The following is a 21,948-nucleotide window of genomic DNA, read 5'->3' on the forward strand; positions in this document are numbered from 1 at the left end:
GTGGTGTCATACAGATATAAGGAATGCAGAACTGGAATTTGGGGAGTACAATGTGTACAGGAAGTATAGATAGGAAGGGAGGAGGGATTATGCTATTGATTAAGAAACACAATAAATTCAAGGAAGTAAAGCCAGTCAACATGGCTGGACAGTGCAGTGTCGAGTCAGTTTGGTGTGACACAAGCACTGGGAAAGAAAAATTGAGAGTAGGAATGTGTTATAGGCTTAATGACTCTGATGAGTATAATAATAAAACTGTAGAGAGAAATACAGTGGGCCAGTAAATCTGAGTCTTATAATGGAGGATTTTAATTTCCCAGATATTGATTGAAATTTGTGGGTTGGTCACACACACTAGCGAGGCTTTTGTGGATTTATTGGAAGATGGTTTTCAACAGCAGCATGCTAGGGAGGCAACTAGGGTGAGTAATACTCTTGATCTGATTATCAGTAGTGATTCTTCATGCATTAAGAATCTGCAGATAAAGGAACCACTAGATGGCAGTGATCACAGTGTGCTGAAGTGGGATTTACTGAAGTGGAAAGAGGTAACTACCATCAAGGGTAAAGGGAAGAATTTTTGCTTTCGTAAAGGTGACTATGGAGGACTGAGACAGTATTTAAATTCTATACGGTGGGACCAACTGATGATGTTACCAACAGCAAATTCAAAATGGGAAGCATTCAAAGAATTAATCTTGGAAGCTACTAGGCTTTTCATACCAAAAAAGAAATATTGTTCAAGATTTAGGCCTAATTAGACATGTGGCAGAGAAGAAAAATGCATGGGATATATATAAATTAACAGGTGACATTAGCATTAGTAGAGGCATATGATGCAAGAAAGCAAGCTTATGCAGCATCAGCCAAAAAAAAAAAAAAAAAAAAAAACCCCACTTCCCTCCGTTCGTTTGAAATACCTGTCCATCTGAGCCTTAAATTTATTTAGGCTATCAACTTCCACGACAAGGGATGGAAGTCTGTTCCGCCAACCAACTACCCACTGGCTAAAGCGAAATTTCCGTGCATCTATCCTACATCTGTCTTTCCACAATTTGAATTTATGTAATCTCAGGTGATTATTCTGAGCAAGAGGAAGAATCCCATCAGCATTGAGCATGCTGAAACGTTCAAGGCTTTATACACCTCTATCAGATCACCTCACTGGTGCCTAGTCTCCAGACACTGTAATTTGCAAAACTTAAACCTTCCTTCGTAAGAGTACCCCTTTGTTCCAGTCACTAATCTTCTTGCCCTTCTCTGTACTCGTTCCAGCATCTCTACATCCTTCTTGAAATGAGGCCTCCAGACCTGCATACAGTACTCAAGGTGTGTCCTGACCATTGCCTTATATAAGGAAATAATCACTTCCTTATCCCTGCTGGAAAAATTCCTGTATAATGGAAACCTATGGCAGATATAAGCTATTCTGTAACAAAGTTACAAAGGAGGTTAGGTAGACAAAGGCAGATTATGAGAAATCTTTGGCAAATGATGCAAAGAAAAACAGCAAAGAGTTCTTTATTTATGTAAATTCTAGAAAGAAGGGGATGAATCAGATTGGTCCCCTTGATATTGATGGTTCAACTCTTGATGATCCTGCTCAGGTAGCTAACAAACTAAATGAATATTTTGCATCTACATTCACACATGAGGAGGTATTCAGGGAGGGGAATGCCAGAGGTGTATTAAACTGTGGCTAGATAATCTTGTAATAACTGAGAGTAAAGTGGAGGAGAAATTGTTGAAGATAAACATAAGAAAGGGACCTGGGGTGGATGGGATCTATCCAGTTATATTAAAGGAGGCAGTAAAGGAAGTAAGCAATCCCTTAGCCATAATTATGAGAGCTTCCTTGTACTCGGGAGAGGTACGCATGGACTGGAAATGTGCAAATGTAACCCCAATCCACAAAGGAGGATCAAAGGGTGACACAAGTAATTAAGACCTGTTCCAGGGAAATTAGTGGAGGTACTGGTTAAAGAAGCATTGCAGGATCATCTAGAGAAGACTTCAGTTATAGCTCAGACACAGCATGGGTTTGTTAAAGGGAAGTCTTGTTTGACCAATTTGATTGGATACAATGATGTGGCCACAACGAAACTGGATGCAAAGAATAAGTTTGATATCATATATTTGGATCTTAGAAAGGCTTTTGTTACTGTTGCACATGAAGTCTGCTGCACAAATTGGAGCAGTTTGGTATTGGAGGCAAATTGCTGCTATGGATAAAGGAATGGTTGAGTGGTAGAGGACAGATTTGTATTCAATGGACATTGCTGTTCGTGGACTAATGTTATTAGTGGAGTTCCCCAGAGTTCAGTGTTGGGTCCATTGTTGTTTTCTGTATTTATTATTGACATTGATGATGTTATATTAGGCTGAATGTCCAAGTTTTCAGACGATAAGAAGGTCAGCAGGGTTGTTACTGACAGTACGCTGCTGCAACAGGATCTAGAAAAGTTGAGCAGATGGGCTGAGAGGTGGCAAATGAAGTTTAACATTGACAAATGTAAAGTACTGCGTATGGGAAGCAGTAACCCCAGAGTAATGTATCTGTGTGGTACTACACTGACAGTGGTGGAGAATGAAAAGCACCTGGGGTTACTGTGCAGGCATATATGAAGTTTTTGGAGCAGTGCAGATGGTCTGCATGTGTAGCTCATGGTGTATTGTCAATGATATACAGGAATTTTTCTAGCAGGGATAAGGAGGTGATTATCCCCTTTATAAGGCAATGGTCAGGCCACACCTTAAATACTGTATACAGGTATGGTGACCTTATTTTAAGAAGGATGTAGATCTGTTGGAACGAGTACAGAGAATGGCAACAAGATTAGTGAATGGAACAAAGGGTTGTTCTTACGAAGAAAGGCTTAAGTTTTGCAAATTACAGTGTCTGGAGGACTAGGCACCTGTTGAGGTGACCTGATTGAATTGTATAAAGCCTTGAATGGTTCGAGCATGCTCAATGCTGATAGGATTTTTCCTCTTGCTCAGAATAATTGCCTGAGAGGGCATAAATTCAAATTGAGGAAAGACAGTTGTAGGATAGATGTGCAGATGTTTGCCTTTAGCCAGTGAGTGGTTGATTGGTGGAACAAACTTCCATCTGTCGTTTTAGAAGTTGATTGCTTAAATAGATTCAACGCAGAACTAGATAGACATTTTGTGGGAGTGGATGGGTGAAATGAGAAGGGTGTTTTTTTTTTTTTTTTTGGCTGATGTTATATAAGCTTGCTTTCTTGCATCATGTGCCTTTACTAATGCTAATGTTCTTTGATCCAGGCAACAGATTGCCCCTCTTTGGTCAGATCTTGATATCCCAGTGCTTACTCCTTACCTGACTAGCCCACTCACACAAAAAGCAAGGCATTTTTGTGTAACCAGATTGCTGTCCAGGTAACATGCCTATCACTTTAAAGTCAGCACATCAGATTTAACTCTCATAAGGAGTTCTCTCCTTTGAATTATAATATGTTTTCTTTGTAAATTACCTTTTTGTAAATAATTGTTCAATTTTCCCGGAAGTTTGGGAAACTGTAAACCCCAGGCTTTATGGCCGTGAAGGGTAATAAAGATTCTCTCTCTATCTCTCTCTCTCTCTCTCTCTCTCTCTCTCTCTCCTCACACACACACACACACACACACACACACAGACCAACCAACCATTTTCTTCATACTTAATATTTGTAATCAATTTTATTCATGTTGTCATATGTTTCTTTCAAATGCAGAATGAGCTATTGGAATTGATTCATATTTATTTCCATTGTGGAAGAACACACCTCTAAGATTCCTCTTTGATGAGTCAATAAAAGGCTCCACTGTGTAGGATTGTAATTCATTCCTAAATAAATCATTAAGTCATTTATATTACTGCAAAAAAACCATAGAATTGTCCTCAGAAAAGGGATACTCGTTCTTTTTCTGTCTGTAGCATGAGAAAATGTCCCATGTGCTAGAAGATTTTTTGACTTAAGTCTAGAACTAATGAGCTTACAGATTCCTTTGGTAAATTTAAATGTCATACCAGATCATTGAGTTCATGCTGTGAAAACAGTTAAGGGTCGAACTCAATGTCTCCAGGCATGTAGACTTCAGTTTCATCTTCAGAAGCTTCACTTTCACCACTCTCTGCTGCTACATTATCCAGTATAAGTGAAGGCATGGAATTTGCAGGTTATCTCCATGTGGGGTTGGTCTAATGGCAGATGGAATATTATTATATACAGTGCTTTTCTTACTCTTTGCATTGTATTCCTTGACATTAATTGAGCAAAAGTAACAGTCATAACAGTGGTTTGTAGGTTCCTGCTAAATCATGGGAATTGCTAATGGCATAGATGTCTTTTTACCCTTTTTACCATAATCTCAGTGCTTTCACATTGTTTGGCAAACTTTTTGTGGAGGCCATTGTTTATCTTTGTCGCCAAGTTTCAAAATAAACACAATATGCATTTTTTGTACAAATTCTTTAATATCTTGTTGTCTTTGCTTGAGGACTACATAACTCCCACAAATATAATAAATAAGTTTGGACATTCAAAAACTTTTGTGAAGACATTTTACCCACTTTTCACCACAAGTTAAACACGATAACCTGAAAAATAAACTGAGCTCATGTTAATGAATACTGCCGAATGCCACTCTTAAAAGTCAAGAAACAAATGACTGAAGGCAGTGTTGCCAACATGTGAAGATTTAGTTTACAAATTCCTAGCATTTACTCCTAACTTAATAAATTCAGTAATATAACTCACAACTTCAACTTAAGTGATTTGTGAAAAAATGGTACGTAGACAAAAACAAATAAAATTTCAGAAATCAGCATAAAAAACAAGTTAAAAACAGCTATTGGTTTACTAACATCGAAAACCATGCAGAATTGTGTTATGAAAAATTAATTTTTTGTTTGGTGTTTAAGACACCATGTCAGTTGATAGCATCCACATTTCTTGCACTCAAGTTGCATATTCGCAAGGCATCTGTACCTTGTGCTCTTACTGGCAAGGCACAGATGCCTTGCCAGTAAGAGCTGTCTAATCTTGCTGTGGACCTTTTGTTTAAATATAATCTTGCTGGGGAGCTTCTGTTTTGCCAGTTTTTCAGAAACCAAATATGAACAGCCAGCCATCAAAAACTGAAGACATTCATTTGCCAGATGCCATGGGGGCATTTCTATTTCAATTTGATTAATGAATGACCTTGAAAATTTTAAGAAATATAGTAAAAAGTATTATTATTGGTTTCTTCCATTAATTTTCATCCAGTATTTTGTAATTGAGTTTAACAAAGTATAATTAATATAACTCCTTTTTTTTTTTAAATTAATAAGATTTTAGGGCAGAAATCCTCAAACTGTGACATTGTTTAGTGCAACTTCATGATTACTACATAGTTGAATTTTAAGAAAAACCAAAGTTTGGACATTTGGCATTATTATTATAACATCTTCTATTGTGAAAACCTTCACAATGAATTTCTTTTCTTTTATAATTCAAATAAGTAACACTCCCTCTTTAGAGATATATACTGTTACTGATTCTCAATTGAGTAACACCATCCATATGGCACTGTTTTTAGAACACCATTTTAATTCAGTAGTAAAGCTATAACTTACCTTTTTGTTTTAATTACAAAAAATTATCTTGCAGACACACCATTAGCATATTTGTTCCATTTAATGATGTGAGTGATGGATTGGTGATAAATTAAAACAAGGGCAGAATGTGGTTTACTATCTTCATGGTTAAAATAATGATAAAAATATTCTTAATTCACATTCAAAATAGCATTAATGATTTTATTGAGAAAACTTCGATACATGCTCTTAATGGCTAGACCTAGCTATTATTACATGTACTGAGGTTTTCCCAGTAAAATAATTTTTTTCTATTTTTCATTTTTCATGTGGCATAAGAGTGTTTTTATTGTTTTAATCTTTTAAGAAAAATTTTGATTAATATTTTCTCCTAATGAGTAACTAATAATTATGTTTGTTCCTTGTAGGAGTCAGGAAGAAATTTTATAAGAAAGTGTCCATAAGTGAAGTAAATGGTAAGGTTGAATAATTTTTTTTCTTGATTTTTAATCATTTATCAAGCACACCTTCATTTGCCAGTCAGTTGCACTTCTACAGGTAAATTTTGCCTTCTAAAAAAATACTTTTTAATATTTGAAAAATGATTCAAGAAGCAAAGTTATTCAGTAGCCATTCTCAAACTGTACAATAGTGCAATCTCCTAAAATGGTAAATGAATTTTGCACCCTCATCCCATATCATAAATTAAACCAACTTCATTGGATTACAGTTGGGCAAGAAATAAATATACTGCTTACTTTTAATAATTATATTTTTAATTTATATATTAAATAAAACAGTGACAAAACTTTATAACTTTGCAAAATAAAACCACTGCATCGGAAATAAAAAGAATGATATTTAAAAAAACCTGGGGCAAATTAAAAAAAAAAAAAAAAAATTTGATCCTCCCCATCTAATTTGATTATAATCTCATGGAAGGGGCATGACCCACAGTTTGAGAACTCTTGTTATTCAGTACTAACCAAAAAAAATAAATACAGTCAGTTCTGCTATAACAGGGTATATGTGTTCCTAAAAATCTCTGTGTTATGGTATTTCAGTATTTTCGTGCATTAAAAACAACAGGGCTTGTGGTAAAAATGGGGATGGGGCAGAGCACTCAAAAATAATGTTCAGTCTGATAAGTAAAACACTGAAAAAAGTTAGAAACTCAATAAAATTGCAAACATCTTAAATTTCTAATAAATAAATAAATAAATATTACAGTAAATACAGCACTGTAATATATATATTCTAATTGATATTTCTGTTTACTGACATTTTTTTTTTTTTCATTGTAAAATTTAAAACAGTAAAAAAGATAAACAATCAATAACGGCATGCCCAAATTGCACGGGTGCCTCCGTAGCCAGGTGGACAGGAGCAGCAGTGCGTAGCACACACTTCTTGATTAGACCGGGGTTCAAGTCCGCGACCACCAAATACGGAGGATGCGGAAAGGTCAGGAATGACCACCGCATATCCCTGGAGCAATACGGCCTTAGTTGCTAATGCTCCTAAAAACCAAATAACAACAGCCCAAATTGCACAAGTGAGATATGGAGTAAAAAGTATGAAGCTTAAAAAATAGGAATGAAGAAAAGATTCATAAAATGTATTTATGTTTTTTATATGATTTCAATGAAGGGGAAACACCCAGCTATCAGTATTATCGCAAATGCAATCAGATCAAGTTTACTACCTATTTATAATATGTATTTGCATTTTATGCCTTGATATAATTGATCTGATTTGCATTTATAATGCAATCAGATCAAGTTTGCTACCCATTTATACTACCCATTTAAATATAATATTTATATTTATCGTCAATAAAATGAGCGAATTCGAACTGCTGGTTAAAACAAGTAACGCGGACATAATAGGGCTTACAGAGACGTGGTGCCACCCGGAAATTGGGGATGATGAATTTAAGTACGGCTTGTATAATGTATTTAGGAAGGATAGGGTAGATAGAAGGGGTGGTGGGGTAATGCTTCTTATCAGAAGCAGCCTGAGTGCTACGATAGCTTTCCCGGATTCAGACATTTCACATGCTAGTATAGAGTCTGTATGGTGTGAGATAGTTGGAAACAAAGGTATAATGCGAGTAGGAGTAATCTACAGACAAGGTGATTGTGAAGATTATGACAAAAGCTTCTACATGCAAATGGAATGGGTAAGTAAGCATCAATGCCTTATTATGGGTGATTTCAATTTGCCTCTAATTGATTGGAGTAAGTGGGAAGGAAACTTGACATGGGGAACAAAATTTTTAAATCAACTAGATGACTGTTATTTGTATCAACATGTCAGGGAAAATACTAGAGAAAAGAATATCCTAGACCTCATCATCACACATGAATCAGATGACATAACAGGGCTGACAGCAGAGGAACCAGTCGCAGGAAGTGATCACGGAGTTCTACGGTGGATGGTGATAAGAGAGGTATCAGCAGTAAAAGGCAAAGGAATGGGTTTTAATTTCAGAAAAGGAAATTACGATGCCTTAAGGTACTACATGGCCTCTATTAACTGGGTAGATATTGTGCAGAAAATGAATACATTTGAACTGTGGTACGCTTATAAAACATTAATCACAAATGCCTTGAATGTGTATATACCATTAAAAAAATACTCCACGAGGAGGGTTCCAAGTTGGATGAATAGTGAAGTTGCCACATTACTTGAGCAGAAAAAGGTGGCATGGAAAGGTTACAGAGCAATTAAAAGTACTGAAGCCTATAACAGCTACAAGGTGATGTGTAATAGAGCCACAGAAAAGGTTCGACAGGCAAAGGCAGATTATGAGAAATCACTAGCAAACAGAGCAAAGAGGGGGATAAAGAATTCTTCACATATATAAATGCCAAGAAGAGCAGGACAAACCAGATCGGACCTTTATGTAAGGGAAAGGGGATAGTATTAAATATACCAGCTGCCATTGCAGATGAACTTAACAGTTATTTTGGATCGATATTTACAAATGAAAAGCTTTTTGTGGCAATGGGAAATTGTGGGAGCGAAGTCAAAAAAATATGTAATTAATGATATTGAAATTTCACAAGATTATTTAATGAAAAAACTTTCGAGTCTACAGGCCAGTAAAGCTCCTGGAGTTGTTGGAATATACCCTATAATCTTAAGGGAGGTGGCAAGCGAGTGCATTGAACCATTGAGGCTAATTATGCGAGCATCACTAGACTCTGGGGAGATTCCCTTGGATCGGAAAAGTGCAAATGTATCTCCCATACATAAGGGTGGCTCTAAAAGTGAAGTTGGAAATTATCGACCTGTCAGTCTGACTTCAGTAGTAGGGAAAATCATGGAGGCAATGATCAAGAGTGGAATTCAGGATCATTTGGATCTAATTGAAATTCTCAAGGATACTCAGCATGGTTTTGTAAAGGGAAAATCATGTTTAACAAATCTGGTTCGCTATTTTGAAAGGGTCACTCACGAGCTGGATTTAGGGAATAATTTCGACATTGTTTATTTAGATTTCAGCAAAGCTTTTGACTCAGTCCCACATGAGCGGTTGCTTTATAAGCTGGAACAGGTTGGAATCACTGGGAAAATCCTTAGATGGATAGAAGGATGGCTTCAGGGCAGGAGGCAAAGGGTTGTGATAAATGGCTATTCCTCAGATTGGGTTGATGTAAGAAGTGGGGTTCCCCAAGGATCAGTATTAAGAGCACTGTTGTTTTTAATTTTCATAAACGACATTGATGAAGGGATAGAGGGCGTGATGTCTAAATTTGCAGATGATGTTAAAATTGGTAGAGTAGTTAATGATCACTGTCAAGCTGAGCTTCTTCAGAGAGACCTAGATAGACTTCAGGAATGGTCAAAAAAATGGCAGCTATGCTTTAATCCAACAAAGTGTAAGGTATTACACCTGGGAAACAGTAATCCCAAAATAACTTATTCACTTGGTGGAGTTCAACTAAACCCAGTACTGGAGGAAAGGGACTTGGGTGTTACGATATGGTCAGACATGAAATTATCTGAGCATTGTAAACAGGTTGCAAGGAAGGCCCATGGTGTCCTATCGATGATCTATCGAACTTTTGCAAGTAGAGATAGGGACGTGATAATCCCATTATATAAGGCTTATGTTGGACCACACTTGGAATACTGTGTTCATGTATGGAGACCGCACCTAAAGAAAGACATCGAGCTTCTTGAAAGGGTGCAAAGATGGGTAACTCGCCTGGTGAGATCGGCAAAAGGGCGTTCTTATGAAGAATGACTTTGAATATGTGGGTTGCAGAGTTTGGAAACTAGACACCTCAGAGGAGATTTGATTGAGGTGTTTAAGGCTCTGAGAGGCATCAGTAAAATTAATGAGGACGAAATTTTCAAGATTATAAATGATGCTAGAACTAGGGGACATAAATTCAAGTTACGGGGGGAAATGTTTAGATTGGACTGCAGGAAGTTTTATTTTAGCCAGCGAGTTATAAATTACTGGAATAAGTTGCCTTCATGGGTGGTAGAGGCCGACAGTTTGGGGAAATTCAAAGGTCATATGGATAATACTTTCGGGTAAGGGAAGCGCATAGGATGATAGGTTTAATTTCCTTTTTTTTTTTATTAATTATTATTATTTATTTATTATTTTTTTTTTGTTTTTATCATTGTTTTGTTCGGATTTTTTTTTTTTTTTTTTTTTGGCTGGTGCAGCATAAGCCATAGGATTTCTTGCACCATGCGGCCATTACTAATATTAGCATTAGCATTAGCATTAGTAGAGGCATATGATGCAAGAAAGCAAGCTTATTCAGCATCAGCCAAAAAAAAAAAAAAAAAAAACACACCACTCCCATTTCACCCCTCCGTTCGTTCGAAATACCTGTCCAGTTGAGCCTTAAATTTGTTTAGGCTATCAACTTCAACAACAAATGATGGAAGTCGGTTCCACCATCCAACCACCCGCTGGCCAAAGGCAAATTTCCGCACATCTATCCGACATCCGTCCTTCCTCAATTTGAATTTATGCCCTCTGAGGTGATTATTCTGGGCAAGAGGAAGAATCCCATTGTCATTGAGCATGCTCAAACCATTCAAAGCCTTATACACCTCTATCAGATCACCTCGCCGGTGCCTAGTCTCCAGACTCTGTAATTTGCAAAACTTAAGCCTTTCTTCTTAAGAGCAACCCTTTGTTCCATTCACTAATCTTGTTGCCCTTCTCTGTACCCGTTCCAGCAGCTCTATATCCATCTTGAAATGAGGCTTCCAGACCTGTATACAGTACTCAAGATGTGGCCTAACCATTGCCTTATACAAGGGAATAATCACCTCCTTATCCCTGCTAGAAAAATTCCTGTATATCATTGACAAGACACCATGAGCTACTCTTGCAGCTCGTCTGCACTGCTCAGAGAACTTCATATCTGCCTGCACAATTACCCCCAGGTCCTTTTCATTCTCCACCACTGTCAGTGTAGTACCGCAGAGTTGATACGTTGCTCTGGGGTTACTGTTTCCCATATGTAGTACTTTACATTTGTCAAAGTTACACTTCATTTGCCACCTCTCAGCCCATCTGTTCAACCTTTCCAGATCCTGTTGCAGCAGCATAGCGTCAGTGGTGTCCTTAACAACCCTGCCAACCTTTGTATCATCTGCAAACTTGGACATTAAACTTGATATCCCATCATCAATATCATTCATAAACACCGAAAACAACAACGGACCCAACACTGAACCCTGAGGAACTCCACTAATAACATTAGTCCAAGTTGAGCAGTGTCCATTGATTACCACTCTCTGTCTTCTGCCACTCAACCATCCCCTTATCCAAAGCAGCAATTTGCCTCCAATGCCACACTGCTCCAATTTGTTTGTGCAGCAGTCTTCCATGTGCAACAGTATCAAAAGCCTTTCTAAGATCCAAATATATAATATCAAAGTTATTCCCTGCATCCAGTTCTTTTGTGACTACATCATAGTATCCAATCAAATTGGTCAGGCAAGACCTGCCCTTAACAAAACCATGCTGCGTCTCAGCTATAACTGAATTCTTGTCTAGATGATCCTGCAGTGCTTCTTTAACCAGTGCCTCCATTAATTTTCCTGGAACAGAAGTTAAACTAACAGGTCTATAATTACTTGTGTCAGCCTTTGATCCTCCTTTGTGAATTGGGGTTACATTTGCACATCTCCAGTCTATGGGTACCTCCCCTGAGTCCAAAGAGGCTCTCATAATTATGGCTAGGGGTTTGCTTACTTCCTTTGCTGCCTCCTTTAATATAACTGGATAGATCCCATCCACCTCAGGTGCCTTTTTTATGTTTATCCTCAACAATCTCTCCTCCACTTTCCTCTCAGTTATTACAAAATCATCTAGCTCACTGCCAATGTCTACTTCACCTACGTCATTCTCCTTCCTGAATAACTCCTCATGTGTGAATGTAGATGCAAAATACTTGTTTAGATTGTTAGCCACCTGAGCAGGATCCTCAACTGTTGAACCATCAATATCCAGTGGACCAATCTGATTCATCCCTTTCCTTCTTGAGTTTAAATAGGTAAAGAACTCTTTTCTGTTTTTCTTTGCATCCTTTGCCAAAGATTTTTCGTAGTCTGCCTTTGCCTGCCTAATCTCCTTTGTGACTTGGTTACAGACCAACTTATATCTATCATAGGCTTCCATGTCGCCCATTAATTTGTATGTATTCCATGCATTTTTCTTCTCTGCCACATGTCTCATTAGTTCATCTGACAGCCATTTAGGCCTAAACCTTGAACAATATTTCTTAGTTGGTATGTAAAGCCTGGTAGCTTCCAAGATATGTTCCTTGAATGCTTCCCATTTTGAATTTGCTGTTGGTAACATCATCAGTTGGTCCCACTGTATAGAATTTAAATACTGTGTCAGACCATCATAGTCGCCTTTACGAAAACAAAAACCCTTCCCTTTACCTCTGATGGTAGTTACCTCCTTGAGTAAATCCCACTTCAACACACTGTGATCACTGCCACCTAGTGGTTCATTTATCTGCAGATTCTTAATGCATGAAGAATCACTACTGATAATCAGATCAAGAGTATTGCTCCCTCTAGTTGCCTCCCGAACATGCTGATGTAGAAAACAATCATCCAATAAATCCACAAAAGCCTTGCTAGTGTGTGAGTGACCAACCCACAAATTCCAGTCAATATCTGGGAAATTAAAATCCCCCATTATAAGACTCTCTGATTTACTGGCCCACTCTATTTCCCTGTACAATATCTTATTATACTCATCAGAGTCATTAGGCCTATAGCACACTCCTACTCTCAATTTTGATTTCCCTATGCTTATGTCACACCAAACTGACTTGACACTGCCCTGTCCATCGATGTCGACTGGCTTCACTTCCTTGGATTTTATGTGTTTCTTTACTAATAGCATAACCCCTCCTCCCCTCCTGTCCTGTCTATCCTTTCTATGCACATTGTATTCCCCAAATTCCAGTTCCGCATTCCTTATATCTGTGTGACACCATGTCTCTGATATCCCAACAATATCTGCCTTTGATGTTTTGAGCAATACCTCAAATTCATCAAATTTATTTACCAAACTCCTAGTATTGGTGTACACGCAAGTATGCATGCACCTGTTTCTATTCTTAACTACCCTAACACAACCCATGTGTTTACTTGTACCGCAATGACTCCCAGCAGTCTCTGAAATATCCTGCACCTTGTTTTTCAGGCTTCTGCTCATTTCAATAGAAGCAGTGCAAGAATTACTTCCACCTCTGCCAGTGGCTACTGTTAATCTATTAGTCCTTGTATCCCCCCCAACTAGCAGTTTTCTGACCCACCTAACACTGCCTCGACAGCATCAGCAAAAATTCTTGCACCCTTTCTATTTAAGTGTATCCCATCCCTGTAGAAGCAGTCTCTCCTGTTAACAAGTACAGACCAGGCTGAAAAAAATTCTACCCCTTGAGCCTTGCACAATCCCTCCAGGGCCGAATTGATCGACAAGGCTCTGATCATATACTCCCTCCTATCGTGTCTGGGCAGTATTGCAGACACTTTCAAATTCAACCCTAATTCACGGCTTTTTTTCAACAGTGTCCTGTACTTGCTAAGTAATTTCGCCGGTTTCCTACTCTTAATATCATTAGTGCCAACGTGTACAACTATATCACCGTTTGTGCTCTTAAAAGATGATATCCGCTCTACAACGTCATCAACCTTTGCCCCTGGCAGACATACCCTGGTCCTATTCTATATTAATAGATTGTGCTAACAGATCTATGCACCATCTATATTAATAGATTGTGCTAACAGAAAAACCCAATAAACCAGGAAATGCAATATGATTAAAGAGGCCTGTGCACTCTAGATTCATTATTATTAAAACTAAAATTACTGTAACACAGAGCGAAAATGGATACAAAAATAGATTGTGACAAGTTTAATAATAGGAAATAAACATATATTATATTAGATACATACAAACAAAAAGCTTTTGGTTGTTTTGTCAACCTTCGTCAGTTAAATTGAGTTAAAATTAAGAATGGAGCATGAGGGCGTGTGCTGCCAATCTTGTACGTGAAGTGCATGATTAATTGTTGTATGTTGAAGCCTGTGGCTGTGATGCATGTGGACGTTGCCAGCGTTTGTCAATAGTCAGGATTGCTCTTTCGATGATAGGGTGGACTTGACATCCACTGTTCCTGTTGACTGAGGTATTGGAGCATTCGATGTTCGACGACTCCAACCAGGCGCATCGTCGATAATGGCGGGACTTATCCACAATCACGACATCGCGGTGTGGGTCAATGTCGTGATTGGTTGCCCAAACGTGTTCGGAATTAGCGGATTGCTCTTTTGTTTTTGGAAAGGCGTTTTTCGAGCCGTCTCCCAGTATCCCCGATATAGCAACTAGTGCAGTCATGGAAAGCGATCTGGTAGACCGATCCGTTTTGTAGTAAGGTGGGGACCGATGTTTTTACTTTAGAGATGAGGGATCATAATTTTCTGCTTGGGAGTTGTACACATTTTATCCCATGTGATTTTAAGACTCTACAAACCTGTTGTGATAGGTTTGGGTAGTATGGGATAAAGGCGCTCGTGGCTGAGTCATTTATTATTGATGGGATAGTCACACCTCGTAAGATCCGCCTTGACTTTATAGCAATTTCGGTGTGCTTCTCATTTACAGAGCTAGAGTGTGTCGAGGCACGAGTTAGCAAGGTTCGTGCAGTGGCAAGAAGATGGCTACGCGTGTGTGCTGACCGGAAGTTGGTAAATTGGCCAGCACACATTGGTTTACGATGGACAGTCGCCTTCAAGCGCGTGCCCTCGTGCCAGACATGGGTGTCTAAGTATGGTATGGTGTTGTCCAACTCTAGCTCGATGGTGAATTTTATGAAAGGTGATAGAGAATTGAGGTGATCTAAGATTCGATCACCTGAATTTCTGGGGATAACCACGAACACATTGTCCACGTAGCAACAGGCACCATAAGGTAACAGGATCTGGTACATTTGTAAATGCACGACCCTCATTTACCAACAAGTACACGGCACAGCCATGGGTTCCCTGGTTAGTTTGGTCACGGCAAACATCGCAATGGAGGAATTAGACGGTCATGCATTTACAAATGGAAGAGATCCCATTACCTTTTGGTGTCGCTACGTGGATGAGGTGTTCGTGATTATCCCCAGAAATTCAGATGACCGAATCTTAGACCACCTCAATTCTCTGTTGCCTTTCATAAAATTGACCATTGAGCTAGAGTCGGACAATACCATACCACCCTTGTCAGGTGCGAGGGCACGCGCTTGAAGACAACTGTCCATTGTAAACCAATGTGTGCTGGCCAATTTACCAACTTCCGGTCAGCACACGCACGTAGCCAGCTTCTTACCACTCCTCCTCCCTTCCTATCCAGTCTATCCTTTCTATAGACGTTGTACTCCCCAAATTCCAGTTCTGCATTCCTTATATCTGTGTGACACCAAGTCTCTGATATCTCAACAATATCTGCCTTTAATGTTTTGAGCAATACCTCAAATTCATCAAATTTATTTACTAAACTCCTAGCATTGGTGTACACGCAAGTATACATGCACCTATTTCTATTCTTAGCTACCCTAACACAACCCATGTGTCTACTTGTACCGCAATGACTCCCAGCAGTCTCTGAAATATCCTGAATCTTGTTTTTCAGGCTTCTGCTCATTCCAATAGAAGCACTGCAAGAATCTCTTTCACCTCTGCCAGTGGCTACTGTTAATCTGTTCGTCTTTGTATCCCCCCAAGCTAGCAGTTTTCCAACCCACCTAACACCGCCTCGATAGCATCAGCAAATATTCTTGCACCCTTTCTATTTAAGTGTATCCCATCCCTGTAGAAGCAATCTCTCCTGTTAACAAGTACAGTCCAGGCTGAAAAAAATTCTACCCCTTGATCCTTGCACAATCTTTCCAGGGCCGAATTGATCGATAAGGCTCTCATCATATACTCCCTCCTATCGTGTCTGGGCAGAATTGCAGACACTTTCAAATTCAACCCTATTTCACGGCTTTTTTTCAACAGTGACCTGTACTTGTTAAGCAATTCTGCCGGTCTGCTACTCTTGATATCATTAGTGCCAACGTGTACAACTATATCACCTTTTGTGCCCTTAAAAGATGATATCTGCCCTACAATGTCATCAACCTTTGCCCCTGGCAGACATACCCTGGTCCTGTTCCACCTATCCTTTTTACAAAGCATGTTCCCCGTTTCCCTGACAAGAGTCACCAACAACTACTAGTTCCTTTGGGACCAGCGCATTCTGCCTTGCAGGTTGCCGCTGTTTCACGATGACCAAGTGCAAGCTCTGGCGTTGATGTGGGCAGCTGAGAGCTTGATGGGCCCCTCAATTTAGTTCCTTCGAGGGCATCCACCCTGTCCTTCAAGCTCTCATATAGGCCCATAAGAACGCTGAGTTGTTGCCACTCCTTGCATCGCGCACACACAAAGTCATCCCCCATGGCAATATCATGTCCCGTACCTGAATGCTCCACAAACATCATGCAAGCTGTGCATTTTAGAAGGCTGTGATTCAGAAGGCAACTGCCCCCCTCAGTTCTCCTCTGAGCCACAGCACTTCCATTAGCTTGAGCCTTTTGTTTTGCTGCTCTGGTCTGAGTCATGATTACTTTTAATTTAAATAAAATTTCAATTTCAGTTTATAACCCTAACTTATCTCCCAACACAGTTATAATGGTATATATATTTTTTAGTGTGAAGTATTAACTATCTCCGAGTTCCCTTTATATAACTTCCTTATCAGTTATGTATTAATTTATTATGTTACGTTTGTAATCTGAGTCGGTATATGTATTTAGTTAAAGTGCAATTTAAATGCCAACGAAGTTCAACAAGTTTAATAGATTTTACCGATCGCTGAAACTATTATAACCTATACTATACTAACGCTATTTAGGTTCGATATATAACGATCGTATGACAAGACAAAGGCGGGAATTTACGAACGGTAATCTATGGACACTTAAGTATTAATTAACTTTCAAATCTCGCTGTCTCGATTCAGAATAAAGTAACGATCCTTACTAGGTCTGTAAGCTACTTACAAAAAATAATTTGATGTAAAAAATATTCAATAAGCGGCTAAATATGGCTAAAAAACTTCTCGTTCAGCGGAGTTGTAACGTTGTAACTTGTAACACGTGGATTTGATACCCTTACCGATACTTTTATGCAATTACAAGGCCAAGTAAAGAATAAATACACCAGATTAATCAGAAATATCACAAAATAATGCTATACTACTAAATTTAAATTAAAAGTTTTAGAAAAACAATAATTTCAAATCAATAAATAAGAAAAATCCACTTAGCGGCTTTGAACACGTCTGGCCCCTACTAGCCTCGTCAGCAGACTCCCCAAGACATTAAGAAAGAAATAATTTCCAAGAAAGAAAGTGGAAAAGGTGTAGGAGAAAAAGTGTGGTCTAAGTGCTGAATATGGTATGGCTAAATCAACAATCAGTACTATTTGAAAAAACAAGGAAGAAATAAAAAGTGCACAGGCCACGAAGGGAATCTCTAAATTAAGCAGTTCATGTTGCAATATCACAGAAAAGATGGGAACTCTTCTATTAGCGTGGATTAATTAAAAACAAATGGCAGGTGATAGTGTCAATGAGGCAATTATTTGTGAAAAGGCCAAACAGTTGTTTGAGGAATTTGATACAAGTACTGGTTCTGTGAAGGAGTTTTTTGGGCACCAAGGGGTGATTTACTGGATTTAGGAAAAGGACTGGATTACACAGTGTTGTGAGGAATGAGGTTGCCAATGTAGATAGGGACGCTGCTGTACAACATCGTGAGAAATTTAAGAAAATAATTGAGGATGGAGGCTTTCTTTTGCAGCAGGTGTTTAACTGTGATGAAACTGGCCTTTTCTGGAAGAGAATGCCACGCAGAAGATATATCACAAAGGAGGAGACCACCTGGCCATAAGCCAATGAAATACTGGCTTACATTCCTCTTTTGTGCTAATGCTTCGGGTGACTGCAAGGTCAACCCACTGCTTGTGTACCATTCGGAGAACCCCAGAGCTTTTAAAAACATCAGGTAAAACTGCCTCGGAGTTTTGTGGCATTCCAACCACAAGGCTTGGGTGACCAGGAGTCTTTTCTACGACTGGGTGACTGATGTGTTTGGCCCCACTGTCCGTGACTACCTTAGGGAGAAGGATCTTCCATTGAAGGTTCTTTTGGTCATGGACAATGCTCCAGCCCACCCTCCTAATTTGATGGAAGAATTACCAGATGAGTTCAGTTTTATCAAGGTTCACTTCTTGCCACCTAATACGATGCCTCTCCTCCAGCCTATCGACTAGCAGGTGATCGCAAATTTTAAAAAACTCTACACTAAGGCACTGTTCAGGAAATGTTTTGAAGCTACTTCCAGTGATGTGACTCTGGAGGACTTTTGGAAGGGTCACTTCAATATAGCGGATGCTGTTTTCCTAATTGTGGTTGCTTGGAAGGAAGTTTCTGTTAGTTGCTTGAATTCAGCTTGGATGCTGTGGCTCCAAGGGACTTCGAAAGCTTTCAACAGTTGGAGGAACAGCCTGTTGTGCAGGAAATTGTGTCTGGGCAGTCCTATGGGCCCGGAGATCAATGAGGAGGACGTGGAAGAATTGGTGGAGGACCACAGGAAGGAGCTATCATTTGATGAGCTAGCAGAGCTTCACAATGAAGAGGTAGAGGCACTGAAGAAGAGGAAAGCTTTTGGGGATGAGAAGGACGAGGACAAGGAAAAAAAGTCACCTGAGGACTTTAAAGAGGTTCTCTTGCTGGAATAAACTGTCAAAACTTATAAAAGATTATCACCTGGATATTGCCACTATGGAAATGGGCCTTAATCATTTTAATGACACCTTGATGGCCCACTTTTGGAGGGTCCAAAAATCCAGGATAAAGCAGTCAACCCTGGATTCATTCTTCAAAATGGTGGACAAATGCCCTCAAACTGATGAACCTCCTCCAGGAGAGTCACCCAAGATGGGTAGGAATGATCACTCCTCTCCTTCCACCTCTGTGTGATTTTTTATGATTTTTATTAAAGTAAGTTTGTTTATATTTTCACTGGGGGAATATTGTTTATGCTTTTCATGTGCAAAAGATTTTTTATGCTTTTATTATGGAAAGTTCAGTTATAGTTTTCACTAGAGAAAGATTGTTTATCCTTTTCATGTGCATTGGATTGTTTATGCTTTTTATTAGGAAACGTTTGTTCATATTTTTCACTAAAGAAACATTGTTTATGCTTTACATTTTTATGTACAGTGTATAAAAGTTAAATAAATTAATTTTATATTATTTTTACACTTATATTTTTCATTTTGTATTATATTTTTCATGTTTAAGTCGTTGTATTGGATGGTAACTTTGCTCTAGATTGTGGACCTGGAACGGATTACTCCTAAATACATGTATTTTAATGTATGCTAGAACGAATAGATGCTTTAATGAACAAGGTTCTAGAACCAGTACGTTTGTTCTAGCATACCCCCACTGTACTTGGATTTCAGGAAAGCTTTTGACACTTTTGCACATGGAAGACTACTTTGATAGTATGAACCAGAGCTATAATGCTCAATACGTTCTATGTTTATATCAGTATTTGTAAAAGAATAAGAGAATTTTACCTCAATATGATACTCTCCAGAAATTAAAACGAAAACAATTAAAAAAATTGAAAATCTTGCATTGCAGTAAGAAATAATTAACAATAATTAAAAATCAATTGAATGCAATTAAAAATTAAGTAAAAAATTAATTTAATGAAAAAAATGGAAAACGATTTTCCTTTCTGAAGCTGACAATGCTTTTTGACTGTATGTTGTGATCACAGGAATGAAAATTACCAAATAGGGGTGAGCATGGAATAGGGATTATCTGTCTTCGTGCATGTATGTAAAGGACCACAAGTCGGAGATTAGATATGGCCGGCGAACATTAACAAGATTCTCATGTAATTTAATTTCGACGGTTTCCGCAATTAATAGTCTCATATAATTACGTTGGACACTAACGTATTTTGGCCTCGTTAAATAAAAAAGTGTTTTTCATTAACAGCATGAAAGGCTAATTCTGACGCTGCTAGAATGAGAAGCACAAACTGAGGCCGCTTGTTGATTAACACTAAAATTCAGAGGAAACCACATGGAACTCTGATAAGACGAGTCGCAATCACCGCAAGAAATGTTGTCTAGGTCATTTATTTCTGTTGCGAACAAGGGGAGGACTGAGCGATTGTTCAGTATAGTGTGTAATTTCCATATTGTCCTGGCTACAATTTTAAATTCGGTATCTTTAAAGAATCTGTTAAGTTGTTTGTACCACTGTTCAACTTATGGGACAGAAATAGAGTATTTTTTGATATTACTATTGTTGATTGGTGTATTTTTTTGTATTCTATCGTTAACTTGTACCCTAATTCTGTCTATTGTAGAGTGGGTAACCCCTGTTTAAGAATTTACTGGTTAGTATTTGTATTTCTGAGCCCAAAGCAGATTCCGTCGTTGAATATTTATAAGCATTGGAAATTGATTAAAGATAATCTATCTTTTGTAGGTGAACGGGTGATAGCTGTTATAATGCAGAAGCATACCGGTATTTGTTGGTTTACGATAGATGTTAAATTGGATTTTATTCACGCCTGAGTAAGCGTGAAATTTCGAAAATTTAATGACTTAGTATCCGTAATTCTTCCTCTCCAATGTAAATTTGGGTCTAGAACGAATATTATTAGACGAATGTAAAATGTCTTGGATTTTTCGGTAACGACTAGAACATCATCTAAATACCTCCCATAGTATGTGATACCGGGTAGAAAAGGTGTCAAATGTATACATTCAATCGTTGAGAGATAGATCTCCGATATTAGGCCACTCAGGCTTAATCCCATTGGCAAACCAAAATTTGTTTGTATACTTTGTCTAGAAAGGTGATATAGTTGGCTTCAACTAAAAGTTTAATTAAGTGAAAAATTTCCTTAATAGGAAGGGATTTAACATATCCCAAAGAATATGTAATGTGTATTCAGTGTTTACATTCATATATAATGAGGTAACATCTAGTGAGAATAAATTATCATTAATGCCAAGTCTACACTCCTTAAGGTTATTAAATAGTGTATCGTAGTTCTTAATCCCAAATTGTATCACCTGTCTAAAGGGTTTTATAATTCTATATACATGTGTGGCCAAGGATGAAAATGCCGAGTTTCTGTAGGAAACAATAGGCCAAACAAGAAAGCCAGTCTTATGTAATTTTACCTGACCGAAAAGTGCAGGAATATTGTATGTTCTGGCTTTCAATTCCTTTAACTGAGCCATAGTACTTTAGTCGTTTTTTTATATATGTGGTTAACATTTTATTGGTTTGATTGACTAAATTGGTAAATAGTGCCGGGTCTGCTTCAAGATAAGTGGAGGTATCGGATACAACTGACTCTAACTTATTAATATAATCAGGTTTATTGATTATTACCACTGTATCATCTTTGTCAGCCCTCTGAATAATAATGTCTTTATTTTCCTGAACTGTCATGTGTATTCAGTGTACAGCTGAACTGTCATGTGTATTCAATTTAAGAAGTAGCATTTCTTTTGGTATTCACCACCTGGTTAACTTGTCGAATAAATAAATCTTTTTGTGGAACATTATGAAATTCAATATCAATTATGCACTGTTTTTAAGGTGGTAAATGTTACTTTAATCCTTTGGATAAATGTGGAATCTGGTCCTGTTGATATGTCGGTTCGTTGAATGTTGGGTGAGGGGGGGGTGTTTGCAATCTAGCTGAAGTATTCTGCAGTAGACTGTT

The 21,948-nt window shown here is 38.2% G+C and overlaps 1 protein-coding gene across 1 annotated transcript in view; it reads left to right on the top strand.

Annotated features, from left to right (window-relative positions):
• Positions 1-6,017: 6,017 nt before the first annotated feature.
• l(2)k14505 (ATP synthase mitochondrial F1 complex assembly factor 2 homolog l(2)k14505) overlaps positions 6,018-21,948 on the top strand; it is a 149,795-nt gene continuing 133,864 nt past the window's right edge. Inside the window, exon 1 of the mRNA XM_090386193.1 lies at positions 6,018-6,060. The gene's annotated coding sequence lies outside the window, so the exon portion shown is untranslated. The remainder of the gene's footprint in view (positions 6,061-21,948) is intronic.

Source organism: Mastigoproctus giganteus, chromosome 12 (genome assembly GCF_048544385.1).
Source record: "Mastigoproctus giganteus isolate SK-2022 chromosome 12, ASM4854438v1, whole genome shotgun sequence".
Classification (NCBI taxonomy): Eukaryota; Metazoa; Arthropoda; class Arachnida; order Uropygi; family Thelyphonidae; genus Mastigoproctus; species Mastigoproctus giganteus.